Consider the following 15,469-nt stretch of genomic DNA (forward strand, 5'->3'; position numbering starts at 1 on the left):
GCGGGGTACCCAAGTGGTCACAGAAAGAATGTACAAACTTTGCATGGTGAGCACCCCTAATAAGGATTAAATCTGTGAGGCAGCAAATTGACTCCCTGGGCCTTTGTACTACATAATGGGGAGGGATGGTCTCTGACATGCTGAGGTGCTGAATTTGTGAGATGGCCTCCCTCACTGTCTTTGCCTATAATGGAGAAGATTCAAAACCCGATGAAACCTCCTCATTCTCCTCCCTCTGCAGAGTTGACCTATGATTGGAGTTTGGGGTGTGAGATAGAACATTCATAATGAGATGAGAGTTAAGGGTATTTAGGAGAGGGTACAGTGTGTGTGTGTGGTGGGGGGGGGTGTGAGAGGATTGCATTGTAGGTATATGGATAGAGAAATAGTTTGTGCTGGTTAGGGTATTCATAAGACCATAAACATTGGAGCCATACGGCCCATCAAGTCTGCTCCCCCATTCAATCTTGGCTGATTTATTTTCCCTCTCAGCCCCACTCTCCTTGCTTCTCCCTGTTGTATCGTGGATGAAATCACCTGAGAGACAGCGTCACTGGTAGATACAAAGCAGCTTCTTTATCCGACACAACAAGGTGTAGCAGGCATCATACGGACGGAGATGCTTTCCGTAGAAAGATCTGCTAGCCCAATGTGGGCTTGATATTTATATGCTAAACACAAAGGCAATCGTTACTTAAAAAGTTATAGACAATGCATAGACAATGTTTCCTATTGAAGCTACATACAAAATATTACACCATCCTTTCCTTCTGACGCCAACATGTCTGGGTTGGTATCCACAGCCTTTAGGAATGCAAGTTAAGTCTACGATACATTTATTTGGCATTTCCCGTGCTAACAGAGAAGACAATTAATATTTATAATGTATAGATAATACTGTCTTCGAAACTACAGCATCAGGTCAAACTACGGCGCCAGAAGCATCTGGTATTCACACCCTTTTAGGAAGCGCATTGTTGTGGACTCAATCCACAGTACTTTGTCAAAAAGAAGTCTGGTGGCCAAGGTCATTTAAGTGTAAACAAATCATCTACCCAAAAAAAACTCACTCTAACACTCCCCATAACCTGTGACACCCTTACTAATCAAAAATCTGTCAAGTTTTGCTTTAAATATATCCAATGGCTTGGCATCCTCAGCCATCTGTGGTGATAAATTCCACAGATTTGCCACTCTAGCTAAACTGTTCCTTTTTATTTTTCACTTAGAGATACAGTATGCTATCAGGCTCTTCCAACCCAATGAGCCTGTGCTGACCAATTAACCTACTAACTTATACATCTTTGGACTGCAAGAGAAACCGGAGGACCTGGAGGAACCCCACGTGGTCATAGGGAGAACTTATCTTAGCGTGGTTTCCCAATCTGTCACAGAAAATTCACACCTCCTGCCTTGATAGATACCTTTGGTTGTGTGACTTTGCTCCACAGTGCAGAGATTCCCACTCCTGGACAACCAGAACTGCTTCCTACAAAGTTCTTTGGCATGACCATCCCTTCTCCATTCCAGAGCACAACACTTACCTCTTGGCATCTCCCCTATTCTCTGTCCCTTTCAGTATCTCGTTGAGATCTTTTTCTCTCTTGACGTTACAGCCTCATGCTCCTCTTGTGTTGCTCCTATGTGACTACTATGGGACATGTTCCTTTAAGGACCGATACCATCAGTGACTCCTGGACACAAGACAAAATTTAACTAAGTCTGATCCTATTGGAAACTGCACTCTCATTAGTCCTGGTGAAGGGCCTCGGCCCAAAACGTTGTGTGTTTATTCCTCTCCATAGATACTGCCTGACCTGCTCAGTACCTCCAGCATTTTGTGTATGTTATTCACATTTTATCACTTGTTTTGGGTGTAAAACACCCGAATGATTTTTCAAAATAGAAATTCATATTATTTTTAGCAAATAGTCCCATTAGATATTAGTGGGAAGTACAGCTATAATTAAGTATAACAAAAATAAATTCCATCTGCTAACTAGGAAAATTGCTGAAAATACTCAGCAGGTCATGAAGGATCTGTGTAAAAAGAAACCTGAGAGGTAATATCTCAGGTTGAATACATTTCATATCCTCTCAGATGCTGCTGAACCAGCTGAGTATTTCAGGTATTTTCTTTTTTTAATTTCATATTTCTCTCAGCTCAGACTTTATGCTGTTTGATTTGTAAATATGAACTCAGATACAGATGTAGTCATGTGAGTTGTGAGCGTACACCTGTGTGGATTTCACTGCATAAATGCACCTTGGGGTTTATCGTCATTGATGTTCCTCTCCACGCCTTGTGACGCATCGGGTGGCAACCTTGCCGTTTCTTTAGCATCCTATCTGTTTTCTACGAGGCCGAGTTGCTAGCTCAACACTCAACCCAGCACGGATGGAGAGTGTGCCAGGAGCCAGCTGGATTCGAACCCTGGACCACTCACCACCTAAGTCCGTTGCTGGTGCCACTGCACCGCTGGCCAGCTAGGGCTTGATCGTATGGGCACATAAATGTTAATGTGCATGTATATGTTGCTGTGCATCCCATTCCCATTTTAGTTCCAGACATAGATATGTCCCTTTTCATCACAATGCCATATTCATTCATCCAGATCTATCAACGTTGCTCTTTCAAAATGCACAAATCATGTATAAAATCCAAGTATAGTATTACTTTCTTTGGAGGCTCCTCCAGCTCCCCCACCATCCAAGGTCTGAATGTTCCTCCATTTCTGGTATTTTGCACAATTTTGATTTTTTTCATTTGCAGATTCACGGCCTTGTCATCAAATTGTCAAGGCCCATTCCGGAATTTCCTCCTTAAACCTCTCCAAGTCATCTTCTTCACTGTCAGCCTATGTAAAATCTCTCTCCTTAACCAAGCATTTGGTCACCCATCCCAATATCTGGCATCAGATTTGGTCAGAGGGTTTCTTTGACAAATACAGTAAATGCAATAGTCACATGTGATCACGTAAGTAATATCAATCAAACAGTTAACTCAAGGGAAACAAGAAATTAGTCTGTGCAGTATATGTAAGTGTACCTTTTGGAATTGAGTGTGCAATGACATTGATACAGTAATGCCCCAGTCACTTAATTTAGTTGAATTACTGCCTTCAACAAAGGATGTTGTGTTGATAGGTCATCCTCTGTTACTTGCTTGTGCAAACAGGAACTCAAGAGCCTACGAACATTACAGGTTGGTAGAATCAAGACCCTGGCCTCTTTACTGGGAGCTCCTCTTCCGTTTTTGCTTTCTAAGATTGGTAGTCGAGACCTCAATCCCATTATTAAACATACATTAAGAATTTGGTTTCAGTTTCATAGATTTTTTGAGTTTAATAACTTTGTTCTTTCTAGTAAAATCCATCTTAATTTTTTTTAATTTGGAAAACCAAAGGAATAATAACTTTTTTAGATTTGTTTAATGTCTTTCACTCAGTTAGTGGACAAATATGACTTTATCTAATGCACACTCTTTTAGATATTTACAAATTAGGAATTTTTTTACGTAGCTTACTTCCAAATTTTCCCTCTGCTTATTCAAAGATTCAAGATTCAAAAAAACTCCATTGTCATTCTAACCATACATCAGCTCTACAGGGCAGAATGACACAGCGTTTCCCAGGAGCAGTGCAATCATAACATAACAAACGCAACACTAAATAATAAACATAACAATAAATAGTAAAACACAACAGCCACATGTCAGTTAAAATCAAGTTATAAGTGTCCAGTGCAAGTTAAAAGTGTCCAAAGCAGAGTCAGGTAGAGCAGCTGTTTAGCAGTCTGACTGCCTGTGGGAGGAAGCTGTTTAGTAGCCTTGTGGTTTTAGTTTTGATGCTCCTGTAACGTTTGCCTGATGGCAGAAGAACAAACAGTTCATGGAGAGGGTGTGAGGGGTCTTTAATGATGTACCGTGTCTTCCGTGTCTTATCCACCCAATATGATAGATACTCTTTTTCAGGTTAAACCATTTCAAAAATGACTGATAGCTATAATTTATAAATGGTTATTGAATTTGTGAAAGGGATCTAATGATAAAGGTGTGTGGGAATTGGAATTTTGAGAGTCACTTTCAGATAATCAATGGGATAAAATTTTTCATTTTGTAAATACTTCATCTATTTGTGCCCGTCATTCCTTGATACAGTTCAAGGTAGTACATTGGGCACATATGTCAAAGGATAAATTAGCTCGTATTTTTCCCAATAATAATCGTATTTGCGACAAATGTAATATTGAGGTGGCTACTTTAACTCGTATGTTTTGATCTTGTATCAAGATAGATAATTTTTGGAAAGATGTCTTTAAAACTTTGTCAAAAGTCTTGAACTTGGACCTACAACCCAATTTCTTTACAGCAATTTTTGGGATCATTCCACCGGAAGCAGGATATATTCCTGTTTCCGCTCAACGGATGATAGCTTTTACAACCTTATTGGCTAGGAGAGCCATTTTGCTTAAATGGAAGGACTCTAATTCACCTACTGTTTTTTATTGGCTTTCCTCCATTATGTCCTGTCTAAGTTTAGAGGAAATAAGAAGTCGGACATTTGATACATCCTCTAAATTTGAAGAAACCTGGCGACCTTTTATTCAATATTTTCATATGGTTTGATTTATTGTCCTTCCAGTTACTTTCTCAAAACTTTGGATATGATCAGAAAGTTGCTCTTTTTTCTTGCTTCTACTCTCAGTATGGGCTGCCCGGTCCCCTTTTTTCCCTCTTTTTTTTTAAAATTTTTTGTTTTTGTTTATAGAGAATAGTAGGGTTTTTTATGTATATAAAAATTATAAAAGTTTCTTTTTTTCTTTTTAATGAAAGGATAATAGGAGAATTGATTATCTTATTTTTTATTATATACTATCAGATTAATACTATGTATGATGTCGATAATGTTTATTTTACATTTTATATGTATTGTTATCGATATAGATATTTGAGAATTCTCCTCTTGTTTGTATATATGTACTTTTTAAAAATTAATAAGAAGATTGATAAAGAAAGAACCAAGACCGTATGGATGCCACAGGTTAGTAGAATGAAGATTCTATGGATGCAGAAGTGATTGTCTGAGACTCAAGTTTCAATCACTGGATGATGGAGTGGAGTGCAGATGACGAACTGGGGAGCCAGCTTTGAAAATGAGTGAAAGTTAAAGGAAACAAGCAAGGGTAACTCCAAACAGATACCATAGATTTAGAAAATGGGTAAAAAGAATGACAATAGGAGGAAATCAGAATTGCATTTATATAGTTCCCATCATAAAGTACCCATGATTGAGACTACAGGAGTAAAGGGGGCATGAAATGCCAATCTAAATGGGTCAGAAATCATTTACAAGTATTCTGAAATAATGAGGCATTTGTTAAACAAACAAATATTAGACCAAAACTAACTGATACAATCCAGCATGAATGCAGTTAATCCTTTCAAATCAAAAACTCTTCTGTCTCCACCTGAGATGCCTCTTGACCTTAGACTAATTGGCTGTTTAGCTGGAAGCTAAATTAGAGGTTGATTGTTAATTGCTGTGTGTCTTTGAGTCTCCTTGGAGTCTGTGAGGGCATCGAGAATACTGGCTGCCCTGGAACACCAACTGTGAGGAGTGGAATATACTGTTGAATGTAGGACAGCTGAGGGAATCTAACAGCCATACCCAAATGTTGCTCAATCTATAAGAACTGAGGAGTGTTTTGAGATATTAGGTGATGATAAACTTCATCTTCAAGTCATAGATGTCTGTGCTAATGTAGACTTTGTAGATTTTCATTCTTTCTCAATGAAAGACCAATTTGATAAAATAACAGGGTTGTGATTCATATATTAAAATTATAGCTCTTTGAGTCTCAGGCACACAAAACTTAAATGAGCATCAGCACCTCCTGAGGGAAGTCATCCTTTAAATTGGCAAAGAGGTAATGTCAAGTTGGACCACACAGTTCTGCCCATAGATGCATTGGCTTACAGAGTAATTTGCATGGAATACACTCAGTGGCTACTTTATTAGGTACACCCGTACATCTGCTAATTAATGCAAATACTTAATCAACCAATCAGGTGGCAGCAACTTAATGCATAAAAGCATGCAGACATGGTCAAGAGGTTCAGTTATTGTTCAAGACCAAGCATCAGAATGGGGAAGAAATGTGATCTAAGTGACTTCGATTATGGAATGATTGTTGGTGCCAGATGGGGTGGTTTGAGTATCTCAGAAACTGCTGATTTTCTGGGATTTTCACACACCACAATCTATAGACTTTACAGATAATGGTGTGAAAAACAAAAAGCATCCAGTGATTGGCAGTTTTGTGGGCAAAAACACCTTGTTAATGAGAGAGGTCAGAAGAGAATGGCCACACTGGTTTAAGCTGGCAGGAAAGTGACAGTAACTCAGATAACCATGTTACACCAGTGGTGTGCAAAAGAACATCTCTGACCGCACAACACATTGAACCTTGAAGTGGATGGGCTACAGCAGCAGAAGACCATGAACATACACTCAGTGGCCACTTCATTAAGTACCTCCTGCACGAATTAAAGAGGGCCCTGAGTGTAGTTTCTGGTTTCTCATTTGTCTCAAGCAAAGTTATGAGTGAATAACAGCAAACAACAGGAATTCTGCAGATGCTGGAAATTCAAGCAACACACATCAAAGTTGCTGGTGAACGCAGCAGGCCAGGCAGCATCTCTAGGAAGAGGTACAGTCGACGTTTCAGGCCGAGACCCTTCGTAGTCCTGACGAAGGGTCTCGGCCTGAAACGTCGACTGCACCTCTTCCTACAGTGAATAACAGACTGTTTTTGGGAGAAGAAGAATGTGCAGTGGAGAGTGAAAGAATTAAATTCCATTTTAATAAATGTCTGATGGTGGTTTTCTTATCACAGCTCAACAACCATCAATTGCAAGCAGCCTTTATGACACCATTATTGTAGCAATAGCACTGTCTTCTCTGGCAATGCTCCAAGAAGCTAAATGTTTCTAATTTCAATATCACTCTGTTATCCTGTCAGACAGAGGACTGCTTCACAGCTCTTTATTTATGCATTACGATGGAGTGAATAAGACAGACTCAGTTGGAACAAATGCATCGTCTTTTACATGAGAAATGGAAATGTTTAGAAAATTAAACCTTTAATCCATTGTGGGGAAAGTGAACAGTGCCTCAGTGTATTATGTGCATTCCTCAGCAATGGATGAATAAATTAAGCTGTACCACTTTGTATAAGTGAATACATTGGAAAAGGGGACAAGAGAAGGCTATTCAGCCCATCAAATCTGCTTTCTGATTCATCAACCCTGCAGTCTTGTTTGTTTAATTCTGCATGCCTTGCCTTTTCTCTATATTCATTAACACACCATATCCAAGTATCTATTCTGAGACCAGAGAAGATACTGGCACCAAATATGAAGCAAGTGGTGATGAAAGCCAAGAGAACGCAGAGTTTGAAGGCTGTGTGTAGGGTGTTGAGCAGGATGAGAAGTTCATGTTCAATGGGATACAGAGGCTGGTCTGAGAGGCACAATAAGGTTGGTGTTTATGGAGGAGGGCAAAAACAGCACTTCAGAAGCTTGAATGTGACATAGGGTTGGATGAGAGTTTCAGCTACGGTCTTGTGAGAAAGGAAGGAGAACAGTACTAACAATGAATAAGATAGGAGGTTTAAGATTGACAAGGATTCTCTCAGCCACTCCACTCATTTTTTCCAAAGGAAAGGTACAGTTTAGACCCACACAAGTTCCCACAGCTATGTCCGTTTCTTTCTGGATGCCTGGGATAGTTCCACTCCTCCATGAGCTCTCCTTCTGGCACATGAATGGCTACATTGGCTGTTTCTTTCCTCTCCGTATAACTCAAAAGCTTCATCAGTGCTGCCGTCAATTCCTACCCTGCTTCCACTGTCAAACCCCCAACCCTGACTCCTCCCTTTCCATTCTCCACTTCTCTGTTTCATCCAGTGAAAAATTCCCATAACCTCTGTCTTCTCTTTATCCCTTTGTGCTTCCCGAAAGGATTCCATCATTCTCCCAGTTTCACCTTCTCTATTGCATCTGTTCGTCAACATTAGTGTTTCCATAAAGTCTTCCTCTATGACAATCATAGTCTGTATGGTTCTCTCTGCCCCTCCTTTTCCCTGCATCTTCATTTTGTTATGTCCATTTTTCCCCATTCACCACAGATGCTGCCTGATTTGCTGAGTATTTCCAAATGTCCTATTATCTGTTAGATCCAATATGACGCAAATAGGAGCTAATGGATGAAGCCGCACAATGGAAAATAATTAACCGGACTTTCAGTAAGAGTTTGATATTTTATAAATCTACAACACAAAGCCATACACTTACGTTCAAACCATGCATTTATACAGTGACACAACTAGTATAGCTGCTGCCTCATAGCTACAAGGGCCCAGGTTCATTCCTGACTAGTGCTGTCTATGTGGAGTTTGATTGTTCTCCCTGTACTTATGTAGGTCCCCCCCCCACCACCCCACATCTCAAAGAAATGCAGATTGTTAGGTAAATTGCTTCTACTGTGTAGTCCGGAGTTCCAAACTGAAGATCCAAGCCCAAAGATCGATTGGAAGTCAAAGCCCAATCGTCGAAGCTAGAAACTGGACGCCCAAAGGCCTGTCCTGTTCTGGGGCTGGAGGACCGTCAGTGTGGATGGGTGGGCGAGACAGAGGAAAGGGGCTGGTTCTGCTGTTATTGTATTGTAACTGGTTGAGTTCTGAGTTGATTGGCCGAGCATTGTGGGCATGTAACGTTGACACCGAAATGTGTGCCGACACTTGCGGGCTGCCCTCAGCACATCTTTTAATGTGTGGGTTGTTAACACAAACGAGGTATTTCACAGTATGTTTCGATATACCTGTGATAAACAAATGAATCTGAATCAGAATCTAGGTTAGTGGTAGTATCTGAGGGAGAGTATTAGGAATATGAGGAGAACACGTTACAAGGGAAGTTAGTGGGGAATGGGATTACTCAAATGGACAAAGACCCAGGTGGTTGAAATTGACGTCCTTAGAAAATTAATATCAAAGGGAAGTTAGAATTATACATTCAATAACAAGCTTGTTTGTTGGATTAGGAAGTGGGTGACAGGAAAAAGATTATATACTGAGAAGACAGTGCAACATAAAGTTGTGGGGTGGGGGGGGAGTCTGGTTGGAGTATGTTGTTCACAAAGTGATTACACACCAAGGATTTATTAGCAGCTGGTGTGCTGATTGCTAATTTCTAAATGCCTGGGACAGAGATCACATTGTGCGGAAGATAAATGGATTAAGGTGGGTCTGGTCCCGAAGAGCTCGGAGAGAAATGCAGCTTGAAATATGTGAACTGCGAAATGACATTCAGAGAGCAACAAGTGTGATTCAGGTTGGGAGGTATTCAATTATCAGGAAACAATCACGGCACTGAATTTATTAACATTGGAGAATAGAGAACAGATAGTGAACAGCAGGGAGGATGTGCCGGGGAGCAGTTTTCTGGAATCATGTATGGCCCAGAGAGACAATTGAACACAGAAAAATAAAATAAAATCTCCTATGGAATAAAGATTTGATAGACTCCTACCTGTAATTAAGTTTGCTATGAATTACAAAATTCTTGTCAGCACATTTATATGAAAGTAAAATATAATTAAAGACTCATCTCTGTGTATTTCTGATGAACAGATTGTCTGGAAGGGAGGTTAAAGACTAAAACAATAAAAACAAATCCCCTATCAGTGTGACTGATTAGAATCCTCCACCATCCATCAATCATGCCCCAGGGTTAAGCATCCCTAATCATTTCACCGTTCCTCACTTGTTAACCATTTTAAAGAGGAACATAATCAGATGAAGGCACGAGATTCATTTATTTCATATTTGGTCACCGCATCTAATCATTTCATCTATCTTTTTTCGATGTTAGAGGCACCACACAAATACAAGCAAAGGCCGAACTACGAGATAGTATGTCATATTCTGATTTGTAACGACTAGCACCGGGGCCAGGGATTGGGGTTGGATGAGAAATTTAACATACTGAATGGAGAGCAGAAGCTGATTCAATAGTAACTTTGGAAACAGAAACGAATGAGTACCAAAGCAGGAAACCATTTGCAGAGTGGATGTACAGGATGGATTGAATTGGATAGTTCTTGCAAAGAGCCAGTGCATCCACAGTGGGCTGAATTTCCCCCTGTGGTTTATAGTTATCAATGCACTGTACTATGAAAGCAGGTTCACGGGTTTGGTGAGTGAGACCAAGTTACACAAACTGCAGAACAACAAACAGGTAGTTAGTTCAAAGTGCAGCTGGAGCATAGCTTTCCAATGGTTCCGTGAGGCACGCCCTGGGAATAAAGGAAAAGAGTGCAAACCTCTTGCACATGTTACTCTTATACCGCGCCCCCCCCCCCCCCCGGTGCTTGAAACTGGACATTAGGTCCCGTGGCACACAAGCCAACCAATGGGAAAGGGTGGCTTCAGTTTTTAAGCTAACCAATGAACGATTGACACAGTGGAAGCAGCTTTCTTGTTACATTGATAGCTAGGAGGGCCATTTTGTTGAAGTGGCAGGATACATCAGCTCCCACTTTGTCACAATGGTTCTCTCAAGTGATGCTATGTCTTAGTTTGGAGAAAATTAGAAGTCGAACCTTTGAACCTTTATTTGATTTTGAGAAAAGATGGAACTCATTTGCTCGTTATTATCATTTGAGCTAATTAATATAATTTTTCCACGATCTAATTGTAAATTTTTTAGTATATTTTCTTTTCTTGCTGGCAGTTTGATGTTTATTTTTAGCTTTTTGTATGACGCATGACTCCAGGGTTGTACACCTAATGGGTTCTCTTTTTTTCTCACTTTTCTGCTTAAGTAGGTTTTTTTTTGTTATCACAAAATTTTTTTTCAATCTTTAAGATAATGTCTTTTTTGAGACATTGTAAGTGTTGCTACTTCAACGTACTCGTTATTTTTTCTGTATAATATAACAATAAAAAGATTTGAAAAGAAAGAAAGGAAGCAGCTTTCGACTGGCACATAAGCCACACCCCCACGCTACATGAATTGACTTCAGAATTGCAGTCTCACCACATTAAGAAGAGCCAAATTCTTTTTCCTACTTTGTAACTTGTGGTACAAAAAGGAATTCCAGATTTCCTTTGATCTGTAGATATCTGTCCTGTTCCTGATAGACTGTGTTGGTCCAAGTTGGGGGTAACCATCAGCAGTGAAAAACCACCAAGAGATTAGGAATCAGGAAGGTCATATAGAGGGGCGGAGACTTTGCGTTGAATTGTGTATGCTGCGGCTGATGCTAAGGAGAGGACTGCCAGTGACCAACCCCTCTTTTCCCTCGACTCAAGTCGATGGCCATGAGACTGAATGACAAATGACAGTGCGTCCATCAACCCATTTCACCATCGGATGCCAGGTTGACCTATTGAGATTGAACAAAGGAATGCATGCTCCCAGCCTCACTGTGGAATCAGATGCATCTCTTTTTGCAGTTCAACTAATTTTTTAAAATTGATTTACACCATTTTAATAGGTTCTAAATGCCTTTGAATAAAGAGACTTTTAAATGATGCCATGTGCCTGTGATGCTGCTACAAGTCGGTTCTTCGTTACACCTGTGCATTCAGAACTGTGTAAAAGTCTTAGGTGCGTATGTATAGTTAGGGTGCCTAAGACTTTTGCACAGTACTGTACATTGGTTAAACTAGGAAGGTGGTTGGGAAACAGAAATAAGAGTACTTAGCTTTGTATTAGCTCAGTAGTATTAAATGTTATTTAGTAACTGGAAAGGCATTTTATACCGTATTGTGCAAAAGCCTTAGGTACCCTAGCTACATATATGTGCCTACGACTTTTGCACAGTACTGTATATAGTGATATGGCAATAAACTCGACTTTGACTTCAAACTGTAAAAATAAAATGTCTCACAGCTGTTTCACAAGGGAATGGTCCGCCCTAGCTGTGACCCAGCAAAGGCTGTAAGTATGGTTCAGGGGCAGAGTGTGAAATCTATGTGTTTCCCAGGTGTAGAGTCACTCTAATAGAACCTCTACATCTTTGTAGATTGAAAATCTTTCTGAGTGGTGCCACAACAACAACCTCTCACTCAACATCAGCAAAACCAAAGAGCTGATTATTGAATACAGGAGGAAGAAACCGGAGGTCCATGAGCCAGTCCTCATCAGGGGATCAGAGGTGAAGAGGGTCAGCAACTTTAAATTCCTCATCGTTATCATTTCAGAGGAATTGTCCTGGGACAGCACACCTGTCTCCTAAAACCCTCACTAATTTTTATAGATGCACCGTAGAAAGCATTCTTCTAGGGTGCATCACAACCTGGTATGGAAGTTGTCCTGTCCAAGACCGGAAGAAGCTGCAAAAGATCGTGAACACGGTGCAGCACATCACACAAATCAATCTTCCGTCCTTGGACTCACTTTACACCGCACGCTGTCGGAGCAGTGCTGCCGGGATAATCAAGGACACGACCCACCCAGCCAACACACTTTTCGTCCCTCTTCCATCCTGGAGAAGGCTCAGGAGCTTGAAGACTCATATGGCCAGATTTGGGAACAGCTTCTTTCCAACTGTGATAAGATTGCTGAACGGATCCTGACCCGGATCTGGGCCGTACCCTCCAAATATCCGGACCTGCCTCTCGGATTTTTTGCACTACCTTACTTCCCATTTTTCTATTTTCTATTTATGATCTATAATTAATTTTTTTAATATTTACTAATTTTTACTATTTTAAATATTTTTAATATTTAATATTTGTAATCCAGGGAGCGGGAAGCACAGAATCAAATATCACTATGATGATCATACGTTCTAGTATCAATTGTTTGGCGACAATAAAGTATAAAGTATAAGTGCCATTACAAAGTGGGCACGGAAGTGCCTCTACTTTCCCAGAAGTTTGAACAGACTCTGCATGTCCGGCAGGTTACCTATCACTTTGGAGTGTGGATAGTTTCACTGACCTCAACACTGAACTATTCCACAACCTATAGACTCACATTCAAGAACTCTGCTATATTATTTACTGCATGCTTATTATTATTATTTGTTTTTTTGTAATGCACAGTTTGCCTTATTATGCACATTGGTTTTTTTATCTGTCTTTTTGTCACTTTTCATTGATTCCATTGTGTTTCTTGATACAATACCTTATAAAAGTGTCCAGCCGCCAACTCTTTCTTCACATAAATCAGCATTACACCCAGGGATTTTGATCAATTTAACTGAGATTTTTATTTGTGAATCACGTGCTCCATTTTTCACAAAAAGACAGAGAAAATTGTAAAGCATGAAAAACTAAAAATTCTCAAACTGAAATGTCAGCAGCTCCAAAGTATTCATTTCCCTTTGCTCAGTACTTAATTGAACCACCTCTTGCAGCTATTACAACCAGCAGTTTTTTTGTGCAAAGCTGGGAGCGGCTTATCCAATGTGATGGAGCAAGGTATACCCACTCCTCCTTGCAAAATTACTCAAGCTGTGCTAGTTTATTTGGTGGACAGCAATCTTCAGGTCTTGCCAGAGATGTTGAATTAGGTTAAGGTCAGGACTCTGGGCTACTCAAGGACATCAATTTTCTTTGTTTGAAGCCACTCCATGGTTGCTCTGACAGTGTGCTTTGGGTTGCTGTCCTGGTGAAAGATTAACTTCCTCCCCAGTTTCAGCTCCTCTGGCAGAGGCTTGCAGGTCTTTATCGAAGATCTCTCTGTGCTTAGCAGCGCTCGTCTTCCCATCAATTCTGACCAGATTTCCGGTCCCTGCTGCTGAAATGATGCTACCTCCACCATACTTTACAGTAGGGTTGGTGTTACCTGGCTGATGAGCAGTATTAGATTTATGCCACACATACGATTTAGTGTTGAGTCTCATCTGACCACAAGAACTTATTCCACTTATTTACAGTATCTCCTAAGTGACACTTTGCATAGTCTTTATGGGCAAGAATATGCTTTTTTTTAAAATAAAGTCAGGGTTTCTTTCTTGCCACTCTTCCATAAAGACCATTTTTGTGCAAGACCGTAGGGACTGTGGAGCCATGAACTTCATCTCCATTTGCAGTCACTGACTTCTGCAGGTCACTCAGAGTGACTGTTGGCATCACAGTAGCCCGTCTTACAAGTGCCGTTCTTCTCCAGCGATCAAGTTTAGAGGGGCAGCTTGACCTTGCTAGTGTGACTGAGGTTTCATATTTTTTCCACTTTCTCATGATGTACTGAGCTCCAGGGTATGCTCAGTGCCTTTGAGATGGTCTTGCACCATTCCCCAGCTCTGTGCTTCTCTATTATCATTTCACTGACTTGTCTTGAATGCTCTTCTATCTTCATTTTGGCTTGGTATGTTGAAATTCTACCATACCCTTGGACCTTACTGAGAGAGTGGGCATTTATTCTTATGAACTAATTGAAAATAGATGATCCTCCAATTTTCCACATCTACAAATTTGGTGAATTGGTAAGGTAGTCCTTTATTTTGCACCCGAGGAAAGTTAGCGCAGTAATTACAAAGGGGATGAATACTTTTTCAGCCTCACAATTTTGGGTTTTATTTTTTAATAAATTGTTCACAAGATTTGGAATTTTTCTTTTGATTTGACATGATGTACAATGTTTTGTAGGTTAGCTCAAAAGATCCTACTTCAATATATTTTAAATTTAGAAAATGAGACTAAAATGTGAAAATAGTTGTGGGGGCTGAAAACTTTTTAAGACACTGTATATACAGTGAATGCCTGCAAGAAAATGAATTTCTGGGTAGTATATGGTGACATATACATACTTTGATCTTTGAACTTTAAACTTCTAACCAAAGCAAACAGCAGGCCAAGACCATCTCTACTGAGTCCATGTGAAGGCCTGGGCACAACACGATTCATTCTAGTGTGGAACTCGAGTACAAAGGTCAGTACTTGACATGTTTGGCTGCAAGATAAAACAGACTCCCTGGTGTGTAGCACAAAACACAAAGTGCATATAAATGGTAATGCCCCCCTTCAACATCCCCTATCCCCATTTCTCTTTCTCACCTTATCTCCTTACCTGCCCGTCACCTCCCTCCGGTGGTCCTCCTCCTCTTTCCCTTTCTTCCATGGTTTCTATCCTCTCCTATCAGATTCCTCCTTCTCCAGCCCTCCCTTTATCTCTTTCACCAATTAGCTTCCCAGCTCTTTACTTCACCCCTCCCCCGGTTCCACCTATCACCTACCACCTTGTACTTCTTCCTCCCCTCCCCCTACCTTCTTACTCTGACTTCTCATGTTTTCTTTCCCCAGTCTGGATGAAGGATCTCAGCCCAAAAACACTGACTGTTTACTTTTTTCCATAGATGCTGCCTGGCCTGCTGAGTTCCTCCAGCATTTTGTGTGTGTTCCCAGTGTATAGGACAGGCTCAATGGTGAACATGGTATTTACTTACAAAGCACA

The sequence above is a fragment of the Mobula birostris genome, chromosome 20, assembly GCF_030028105.1.
Source record: "Mobula birostris isolate sMobBir1 chromosome 20, sMobBir1.hap1, whole genome shotgun sequence".
Lineage (NCBI taxonomy): Eukaryota > Metazoa > Chordata > Chondrichthyes > Myliobatiformes > Myliobatidae > Mobula > Mobula birostris.